This window comes from Podarcis filfolensis, assembly GCF_964270895.1.
Source record: "Podarcis filfolensis genome assembly, chromosome: 5".
Taxonomy (NCBI): Eukaryota; Metazoa; Chordata; class Lepidosauria; order Squamata; family Lacertidae; genus Podarcis; species Podarcis filfolensis.
Window position 1 is genome coordinate 91,630,127 of NC_139608.1, and position 11,502 is coordinate 91,641,628.

Consider the following 11,502-nt stretch of genomic DNA (forward strand, 5'->3'; position numbering starts at 1 on the left):
TTCCTTTTCCTTGCGTTTTGTTATCTCGTTGCCTTCTTCTTGTGGCTCCTGTCCCTTTAAAATTCGCCCAGAGTGAAAGATTCAAAGTGATCTTGTTTGACTTGAATAACCCGTTATGACATACACTAGTTAAACTTTAAACAATGTTTTTTTTCTGTGGTATGTCGGCCTGATGTTATCATTTCATATTTTACTCTGACTAAAATATTTGTATGTTCAGTGTCGCCCAGTGTCGCCCAGCCGGGCTATGCACAGGTTGAACATTTTTGCAGAGTTTCATTTCTGATGCTCAGAGCATTTACATAATATTTCAGACTGCGGCCCTGACTTTAAGTGTTGTGGTGTCTCAGTCTCGTCACTATTTAGCACAGAGCTGCTTGCTGGGTGGCCAGAGTTAGGCAATGTCACAGAAACCTCTTTCTGTCATTCTGTTTAATTCTTATTTCAACAAACCAACCTGAATTCTGTGGCAGGAAGAATAACACTCTAAACATGAGAGGCCTGTGTTACAGATCTGTCTGAACAATGAGCTACAATATTTGCATGCTACTTCCATGATGAAATCGCTGTTGAAATCAGCGGCAGACACAAACTTCACATAGATAACCTTTTCCTATATAGGCTGCTTATTTTTCTGATATAATTAGGGATGTGCAAATTGCACTGGACGGCTGTAATCATGAAACAGTGGCTATCAAAGACTGCTTTGCCACTGCACTTTCTTCAGACTGGTTTGGACAATTCGGTTGTATGAACGGAGCCAAAGTGCTAGCCTCGCTATAAATAACTCATAAATTAAATTGTTATAACAAAAGGGGAAAAAACCCTAGGTAAAACTGCATAGAAAATTTTGTGCTCTACAGCGCCATCTGGTGTTGCAAGCTTATAGCACATTTAAAACACTGGTTTTTTTTTACTAATATACCTGAGTCCCATGTCTTTGACATGATCATACCTCTTAAGCCAACCCTGTCTCTCATATCATACATGAATGTGCTGCTAGTGGGATCCAACTGCATGACCCAGGCATGGCTGGCTAGATCAAAACTTTAAACTAGTGTGCAAAGCACAGTTAAAACTTTGATATATCACTGCTGAATTACAAGGGAGCCAGGATTGGCATGTTCAGAAATAATGCTATTTATTCATCACATTTGGCCCATCCTTCAAAGAGCTCAGTCTGGTCCATGTGGGACTAGCTCGTTTTATCTTTGAAACAGCTTTACACAGGGGTGAGGGTTAAACTCTGTGATTGGCCCAAGGCAATCTAGTGTGTTTCATGGGTGACTCTCAATCTGAACTTGGGCTTCTCTCGTCTGAATTCAGCACTCTAAACCTCTTCTCAGTGCTTTTTTTCCTGGGGAGAAAAATGGTGGGGAACTCACCACGAAGTTTGTTTGCTTGTTGCAGGCCCAGTCATAGTGGCACACCCTGCCCCCAGGCAGTGGCTAAACGTAAGATGTGATTAATAAACTCAAGCAGACAATGATCTGGATTAGAAATGACCACAACTTGTAGGTCACAACATTATGATGGACGATTGGGTTAAATTATGGAAAACTGACTTAGATTATTCCCTATTGAAGGAGAATTACATGAAGATGATGTACAGATGGTACACAACACCAGTGCAGTTAGGGAAAATGTACAAAACTAGTTCAAATATATGTTGGAAGTGTAAGGAAAAGGAGGGGACATTTTATCATATGTGGTGGGATTGTAAGGTAATTAAAAAAATTCGGGAAATGATATACAACGAATTGAAGAAAATGTTCCATTTCACATTTGTTAAAAAACCCGAGGCATTTTTTTGGGGGATTGTAGGGAAAGACCTGCCAAAAAAGTTGAAAAACATCTTCATGTATGCGACAACGGCCGTGAGAGTTCTGGTAGCACAAGGATGGAAGACTGAAGAAACCCCAACTAAAGAATCATGGCAAGAAAAATTGACGGACTATGCAGAACTGGCAAAATTGACATATAAGTTACGGGACAAGGATAACTGTGACTTTAAGGATGAATGGGAACCTTTCACAAAGTATCTGAAGACGCAACAAAGCGAACTGGACTCCTTGGAAGGTTTTGAATAAACATTCACAAACTTTTTATTGATAATAATAAGCTAAATAGTTTGAGGATCTATACAACTTTGTAACATGCAGAAAACAGCATTCTTAGAGAAACCAAAGACTGGAACTGAGGGAAGTTGGGGGGTGGGGGGGTTGTGTGGGAGGGGGAGGGAGGAAAAATGGGGGGGGGAACAAGGATGATATGTTTTTGGATAATATGTCTTGTTATAATTTTGAATAATAATAATAAAAAGAAATGACCACAACTTTATTGATTACAGATACAGGCGGGTTTTTGTCTCAGGCATTGGGTGCATATTTTTTCCAACAGCAACAAAATTATTAAATTTTCAAAAGGTAAGGAAACTCAGTTCCCCTGAGTTCCTGCTCAAAAAACCCCCCGTGGCTTTTCTTCAAAACAAAACAAAACAAAAGCAGACAGAAGACGCATAAAGTGTATACCGTGGATATTTGCAAAAACAGCAGAAAGGACAACTATGAAAGCAAGATTAAGATTTCATAAACAGGGTACTGAGTTTCACACAACCTAACCAGAAAGCGTTCCTTTGTAAACTGTAGTTCAATGTGGGGCAAGGTTGAGCTCAGAAGAGTGCCTGAAAGCCAGCACATAAAGTCTCCCCCTTCTTTTGCCTCCTAGGCTCAGTGTAACAGCTCAAAGACTGGTGCCTCCAAGAGTTAAGGTCAGAAGAATTAAAAAATTATTTTCGAACATTCCAAGCGATGACAAATTGATTTAAGAAAGAGCATGTCTTGACAGTGGCTCTCTGCACAAGCTGTACGCGGCTGCCTGTCTCGAAAGTCCATTTAATCTCCCAACTTGACTGCAAATTGAAACATCACTTGGGGGTGGGGAGTGGGTGAAGACGGCCCTTTTCTTATTACAGGAATGTGCACTCTTTGGATTGCAGAGGTGAAATGCCCAACATCTGTCAACAGTAGGAGGGACAGTTCCCAAGGCAGTTTTGCCCATGAAGAATGCTGAATGGCAGACTGCAGCGTTGGAAAACACCGCTAGAGAAGCAGAACAGGACGCACATTTTGCCAGGTGATAACTCTCCGGCCCAACATGCTCAGAGGCATAACTGAATACCTCTTTAAAGAACCCAAACAGAAATGTATAATAGTTGGCACTGTTTTTCATCTCCGTCAAGCTAAGCAGTTGGCTCCTTACCTCTCTCGCCCTGACCTAGCCACTGTGATCCACGCGACGGTCACCGCCAGACTGGATTATTGTAACCCGCTCTACGTGGGGCTGCCCTTGAGACTGACCCAGAAACTCCAGCGGGTGCAGAATGCCACGGCGAGACTCCTTATGGGGTCCTTGCTGCGAGATTGCATTCACCCGGTGCTATACCAGCTGCACTGGCTCCCGGTGGAGTACAGGATCAGATTTAAGGTACTGGTTTTAACCTTTAAAGCCCTATACGGCCTAGGACCCTCGTACATACGGAACCGCCTCTCCTGGTATGTCCCATGGAGGACCTTATGGTCTTCAAGCAAAAACATCTTGGAGATCCCGGGCCACAGGGAGGTTAGGCTGGCCTCAACCAGAGCCAGGGCTCTTTCGGCCGTGGCCCCGATCTGGTGGAACGCTCTGTCACAAGAGACTAGGGCCCTGCGGGACTTGACATCTTTCCGCAGGGCTTGCAAGACAGAGCTGTTCCACCAGGCCTTTGGCCAGGGCACAGCCTGACTCCCTCCTCTGGCAATCCTCACAGAACTCTAGCCCAATGGTTGCCATCAATTTGATTTGAATAATTTTATAATGAAATGATTTTAGAATGTTGTATTATTTTATTGTTGTTAGCCGCCCTGAGCCCGGCTTCGGCTGGGGAGGGCGGGATATAAATAAAATTTATTATTTATTTATTATTTATTATGAATGGAGGAATTCAAGGGCACCCTTGGGCAAAAAACAAAGACACCAACCAGGACAATTTGGAGGAAAACAGCAGTCTGTAGGCTTGGCCTTTATTGGAAACTGTCGCGACAGGACTCCCACCCACAACAAGATGAAGCAAAATGGAAGCCCCGAACAGAAGAAGACCCCAACTTTTATTAGCTACTAATCCCCCAAGCTACACCCCTAGAACTACATCATGACTACATCATTGACACATCACAAAAAGGAGGGGTTGAGGGAGGGGTTGTGGAGGTAACCTGAGTATCTTGTCACCTGGCTGGTTCCCCCTTTCCCCCTCCCCATGAGTCATTTCCAGAGGACAAAGGGGAGTTGGCAGTTTCCTGCCCCCAGAGGGAAGATCTGATCATTGCCCTTTGTTCCAGTCCATGTTGAATCCACTCCCATATGCAAGTCCGTTGTGTCCTTGATGGTCTTCTGTCTGGGACCATCAAGGTTGCCATGCCAACTGGGCAGGGCTTCTTAGTACGTGTTGGTACGTTTAAGGGATTATGGCCGTCCTGTATCAAACTGCCCCCCCCCTTTGATAGTCCTTCCTTCATGGAGCAAAATAAAAGTGGACCGGTGTAAATCCGATGTACGGTTGATTTACTATGAATTTATAACAGAAACGTCACGTATGTCGTGTGTGAGTATGTGTGTCGTGTTTGTACAAACTGAATGATTGGGGGGTAGTTTCCTGCAACAGCTCACAGCAATACTGGACACTCACCATGCCTCTGACATGTCTGGTCCATTTTCAAATATACAAAGAGAGCACAGCGATAAGGGATGAAGAGCAGATGCAAAAACCAGATTAAGGTGGTCGGGGGCCCTGGGGCAATTCCCCAAATAGAGTTGCCCTCCCGCTCAAAAGGAAGGCATGAAAGTAGATGCCACAAAAAAAAGGACCAACACGTTTATAGTGGCAAAAGGTTTTGTGGACCAGAACCGCACTCTAAGCACTGAGCACAAAGCTTCAAAACTCTTGGCAAACGGCAAACTCTTTTTTTTTTTTTTTTTTTTTTTTGCTAATCTTGATTTTAAAAAAGGAAAATATTCTGAGCACATGCACTTACAATTCCTTTTGCTCACTTCCTGCCTTGGCCAGCCACCCACCTTCAGTCTCACTTCGCATATTTGTTGTTGTTTAGTCGTTTAGTCGTGTCCGACTCTTCGTGACCCCCTGGAACAGAGCACGCCAGGCACTTCTGTCTTCCACTGCCTCCTGCAGTTTGGTCAAACTCATGCTGGTAGCTTTGAGAACACTGTCCAACCATCTTGTCCTCTGTCATCCCCTTCTCCTTGTGCCTTCCATCTTTCCCAGCACCAGGGTCTTTTCCAGGGAGTCTTCTCTTCTCATCAGGTGGCCAAAGTAATGGAGCCTCAGCTTCACGATCTGTCCTTCCAGTGAGCACTCAGGGCTGATTTCCTTCAGAATGGAGAGGTTTGATCTTCTTGCAGTCCATGCGACTCTCAAGAGTCTCCTCCAGCACCATAATTCGAAAGCATCAATTCTTTGGCGATCAGCCTTCTTTATGGTCCAGCTCTCACTTCCATACATCACTACCGGGAAAACCATAGCTTTAACCATACGGACCTTTGTTGGCAAGGTGATGTCTCTGCTTTTTAAGATGCTGTCTAGGTTTGTCATTGCTTTTCTCCCAAGAAGTAGGTGTCTTTTAATTTCACTTTGCATATAGGAGGAATAAAATGCATGGATGGGGGGCAGGGGTAGATCTATTTTGTGTCTAACCAACGGAGTGCAACTGCTCTATAAAGGGACATGCTTGCTTTCTGTCTGCCCTACCAGCAATGTAGACGTCCGAGGCTTCAACCAATATTAATATGCTGAGCAGATTGGTAAACACAAGGGACCTTCTCGCCATTGTGATAGGAATTTTATGGTCTTAGATATATAATAATGTTCATAACCGCAAGTACATAGATCAGCACAGGAAGACCGACCTGAAGCCATTTTGATTCCTAAACTGAGCAAATGTTTTCTCTGCAAGGTCAAAATGGAAAAGCCTCCCCATTGTCTTTTCCTTCAAAAATCCTGTCTTAAGGGTATGTCTGTGTTTGAATAGGGTGTGAGCCTGTGACCTGGCCCAGGAACTAAGTATTTATCACTACAAAAGAATGGCCAGGCTCCCCAGGCAATCCAATCAAGTAACCTGCCAGACAGGAGATAGACAAGGACAAGAGATAAACAACATTTAAATTTCTGTTTAGACCGCCTTTTCTGTGATGTAGGTGTGATGTATCTGACGGGTGGTCTTAGGTTACACCCCTTCTGTGATGTATGTATGATGTTTCTGGGGTAGGTCTTGATCTACAGGGTGGCAATTTCAAAAGTCTTTATAAGGCCTTGCGCGCCATTGTTCTGGGTTCCTTCTCCTTTCCTGCGGGTGAGGGGAGCACCCTGTTGCAACGGATCAATAAAGATCAAGCTAACTATCTGCTTTGCTTCTCAATATTCTCTGGTTGGCCTTTGTTATTTTCTCCTACTAATAGGGAACCTATGTAAGGACTCTATATGGGCTCTTGGATACCCCATGAGGGAAAAGGGCAATTTTTGTTTACAACACCATGAACCCTTCCCATTAAACGCAAAGATACCTCTTACTAGACATGTATGCCATTTGCATTTGCATTTTCCTTTTCCTTTTTAACTGGTTGGGGGAGGATTATTTAACACCCACTCAAGAAACCCTGCGTAGTAGAATCTGCAGGAAATAATTTATAAGGTATACCTGATCTCATACAGAGATTGCAAGGAAACAGAAGCCAGAAGGTTAATTGGTGTGTGTGTGTGTGTGTGTGTGAGAGAGAGAGAGAGAGAGAGAGAGAGAGAGAGAGAGAGAGAGAAGATTTTTAGGACCCCAGGCATTCCTGGTGTCCTAATTCTCACTTGCCAATCTAACTCTCCTCATTGGCTAAAAGCACTAAAAGACAGGAGCAGCCAATCTGGTTTATCCCACGAAATCTCTTAAAACATTAAGCCTTGTCTGCATGTTTTGCTTAGTGTATAACTAAGAGGTTGACTTAATTTTTTTTTTAATGAAACTTAAGGATCTTTGGCCCTTGCTGGTTTGGTGCCTGGCACATGAACACCCTCTGGACCCCCCGGAAGTGCCTCTTGCCACAGAAATAAAATCTCCATCCTCAGGAGAGAGAATTCAGAGCTGTAGCTCCTGCATCGTGGAACACACTTCCTAGTGGAGATGAAGCAGACACTTAAACTGTATAGATTTGGGGGTTTAATGAAGACATTATTTTAGCAATATTTTAGGAATGATAATTTTGACCTGGCTGATCTTTGTTGTATGCTGTGATCTGTATGATTATAGATTACAGTGCTACCTCGGGTTACATACGCTTCAGGTTACATACATAAAGTGGATACTGAGCAATATAGCAGACAATGTTCTCTGTAAGAGTTTCCCAAGGAACACAAAGGTGCTGTTTTAAGGGTAATTTCTTATACAGTGGTACCTCGGGTTACATACGCTTCAGGTTACATACGCTTCAGGTTACAGACTCCGCTAACCCAGAAATAGTGCTTCAGGTTAAGAACTTCAGGATGAGAACAGAAATTGTGCGGCGGCCGCGCTGCAGCAGCAGGAGGCCCCATTAGCTAAAGTGGTGCTTCAGGTTAAGAACAGTTTCAGGTTAAGTACGGACCTCCGGAACAAATTACGGTAAGTACTTAACCCGAGGTACCACTGTATTCACAGATTCTCATAACTATTTTAAATAAACAAGTGTTTGTTTTAGTTCAGGAGAAAAAGTAATGCACAGTCTTCAATCACTGGGGAAAAAAACCTGAAGCCAGAAAGCCATTACAGTCGTACCTCGGGTTATATATGCTTCAGGTTACACACTCCGCTAACCCAGAAATATTACCTCGGCTTAAGAACTTTGCTTCAGGATGAGAACAGAAATCGTGTGGCGGCAGCAGGAGGCCCCATTAGCTAAAGTGGTACCTCAGGTTAAGAACAGTTTCAGGTTAAGAACGGACCTCCAGAACGAATGAAGTTCTTAACCTGAGGTACCACTGTATCGCACATTCTTAATGCTTTAACTATACTTAGAACAAAATATATCCAAGCAACTGCTAGAAAATGTGTGTTTTTTTAATCTGCCAACACCGCTGGGGAGGAAAAAGCTCCTTTTGTGGTACGTGTAAGTGGCTCTCAACATCTCCACTCTAAGTGCTCTCTTTTATTCATTCCTTCCCCCCGCCCCCCAAAACCCTTACTTGCTATAAAACTAGCAATCCTTTCCCCACGGAAGGAAGAATGTTTGAATCATGGAATAATCTTAGGCAGCTGATCTAAGGTTCAACAGACAATATATATCTTATCAGATGGTGTTCAACAGAGTCTCTCATGGGCATTAACTATGCAAAATAAGTACTGTATTTTTCGCGCCATAAGACCGGACGATAAGACGCACCTAGATTTTAGCGGGAGAAATCAAGAAAAAAAATCTTATGCGCGCAGCCTGTCCGCTTTTCCCAGAGCTTCTGGGGCTGCTGGGGGAAGCCCGCGTCCCCCCCCCCCAGCCCCAGAGAGCAAAGAAGCCAAGACAGCGAGTGGGATCCATCCCGCTCGCTGTCTTGGCTTCTGCCATAGCCACACGCAGCCTCTCCCGGTTGGAGAGGTTGTGCGCGGCTAAAGAAGCCATACCCCCCCCGGCCGGAGGGGCTGCGCGCGGCTATGGCAATACCCCCCCCCCCGCAAAAGCCCACAGGAGCCGCGCACCCTTTAAGGAGTGCGCTGCTCCTGCGGGCTTTTCTATGAGGAGGGAGAAGGGACTGACTGGCCGCGTCAGTCCCTTCTCCCTCCTGGGGAAAAGCCCATAAGAGCCACGCGGAGCTTGTGTGCGGCTCTTGGGGGCTTTTCCCGCCTGCCTCCCCCCTGCATTCGCTCCATAAGACGCACACACATTTCTCCTTACTTTTTAGGAGGGGAAAAGCGCATCTTATGGAGCGGAAAATACGGTAGCTTGGCCATCGATCGCCAGTTACCAGCAGACGCCGCCACACATTTCCCCCAGTAGATCTGCTCCAGAATTGTGCTTTGTGTGCATTTTAATTAAAAGTCACTCTGGAGCCAATCTTGGTTGAGAAACTGAGTAGGCCGGCAATCATTTTATTTGTTTAGCTATAAGCAAAAACAAAACAGGAAGCAAAAGAAGCAAAAAGCAAAACAACATTCAGAGTTGACCCACACACATTTCGTTCTTCATTTCCTGGCTGCCGGCGCAAATAAACACATACGCACAAAACGGTTTTTATTATCAGACAGCAAAAAGCATGCAACTCCATTAGGTGTGACAAATTTCTTCCTGCAGCTAAATGGCAACAAATATTTTCCATGGGGATCTTTATATAAAGTGGATACTGAGCAGTACAGCAGACAATGTTCTCTGTAAGAGTTTCCCAAGGAACACAAAGGTGCTGTTCTAAGGGTAATTTCTTATAATGCCCAACCGGAAAAGCAGAGGGCATGACATTAAATCTTAGTTCTGTAAAAGCATTTTGATAAGTCCGCTCCCTTTCCCTGGGGGGTGGCATTGCGGGAGGGCATCTGGGCCTCCCGGTGACCCGGCTGTGGGCAGAGGGATGTCGCCTGCATCATTGGGACTCCGGCTGCGTCACATACCCCGGCTGACCAATCAGGATGGCTGGGGGGCGTGACCACCTGCCGTTTAAACCAGGGGTAGGCAACCTAAGGCCCGGGGGCCGGATGCGGCCCAATCGCCTTCTCAATCCAGCCCGCGGATGGTCCAGGAATCAGCATGTTTTTACATGAGTAGAATGTGTCCTTTTATTTACAATGCATCTCTGGGATATTTGTGGGGCCTGCCTGGTGTTTTTACATGAATAGAATGTGTGCTTTTATTTAAAATGCATCTCTGGGTCATTTGTGGGGCATAGGAATTCGTTCAGATTCTTTTTCAAAATATAGTCCGGCCACCCACAAGGTCTGAGGGACAGTGGACTGGCCCATGGCTGAAAAAGGTTACTGAGCCCTTGTTTAAAGGGTGGCATGGCAGGAGGGGGGGGCGGCCTTCTTTCACCTCCTCGCCGGCACCAGCCATTTGGTTTGCGCCTACCTTGTAGCAATCGTCACAACTTTGTAAGGTTAGGCATTGGGTAAGCCAACCTAGCAGTTCGAAAGCACGTCAAAGTGCAAGCAGATAAATAGGTACCACTCCGGCAGGAAGGTAAACGGCATTTCCGTGCGCTGCTCTAGTTTTGCCAGAAGCGGCTTAGTCATGCTGGCCACATGACCCGGAAAAAACTGTCTGCGGACAATCGCCGGCTCCCTCAGCCAGTAAAGCAAGATGAGCGCCGCAACCCCAGAGTCATTCACGACTGGACTTAACTGTCAGGGTGTTGACTGTTTGCAGTATGGTAGCGCTGCGGAGAGCTTGCTGGGGAGACCATGCATTAAAAAAAAATGGCCTCAAAAATAACTTAAACAAGGTTTTAATAAGAAAAACAAAAACTCCTTTTACACTAAATACATTAACAACCAAACCAGACCCAACCACCAACCCATCCCCCAGGGTAATGGGAGAGCTAGGTGCTGCTCCTTATATACTACACCCAAATGCTGACACACCTTAATCTTTTTTTTTTTTTAAAAAAGATATTTATTGGAGTTTTACAAAAACATGAATTTAAAAGATCATATAAAAAGAAAGAAATACAATAAAAGAAACATAGAAAAATACATAAAATAAGAAAAGGAAAATAAAAACAAATCCATTTTTGTAACCCTGACTCGTTGTCTTATTTCCTTGGCCTCCTCACACCTCCCCTTTTTGTATTCCCATTTAAATAATCAAGTCAGCAAATCCTTACCCTCTTTCATTTATCTTAACTCTATATCTTAACATGTTGTAACTCTATATTTTCATCCATTTATCAATTCATTTTTGCATATTCTTATTAACTTTGTTGCTAATGCCACTTATTTTCAGTCCAACATCATTTTAACATTCATTAATTTTACAGTGTTTCTGAAGATAGTCTTTAAATTTCTTCCAGTCTTCTTCCACCACCTCTTCTCCCAGGTCCCGGATTCTGCCAGTCATTTCCGCCAGTTCCATATAATCCATCACCTTCATCTGCCACTCTTCCAGGGTGGGTCTGACACACCTTAATCAAATACAACTCAGCAGCACCTGCTATGTTTCACAGCTGTAAAGCTGGGTCTCGTTATCTTGCTCTGGCTCTTGCTCTGGCCCCTTAAAGACATACACATCGGGTGGAACAATGAGGAACCTTTACATTTAAAGAAACCATTCAACACAGGGGTCCTTTACCTTTACCTTTAAGCCTTGTTTATGGGAGGGGAAATGGTTGCCTCCGCCTCCCGCTCCTCATTAAGGGTATCCCGTTAAAGGGATTGGGGGGGCGTGGTTCCTGTCCAAAGCCTGGGCGTGGGCAAGGGCCATGGCACAACCCCATCAGTGACCCTGGGGGTGCCCCAA

General features: G+C 44.6%; 1 long non-coding RNA gene across 1 annotated transcript; it reads right to left on the minus strand.

Moving 5' to 3' along the window:
• Positions 1–10,476: 10,476 nt before the first annotated feature.
• LOC310763134 lies at positions 10,477–11,242 on the minus strand. The gene is made up of 2 exons (XR_014548506.1): positions 11,168–11,242; positions 10,477–10,628 (listed from the first exon to the last, which is right to left on the minus strand). It is a non-coding gene; the product is annotated as an uncharacterized lncRNA (long non-coding RNA).
• Between the last annotated feature and the right edge of the window lie 260 nt (positions 11,243–11,502).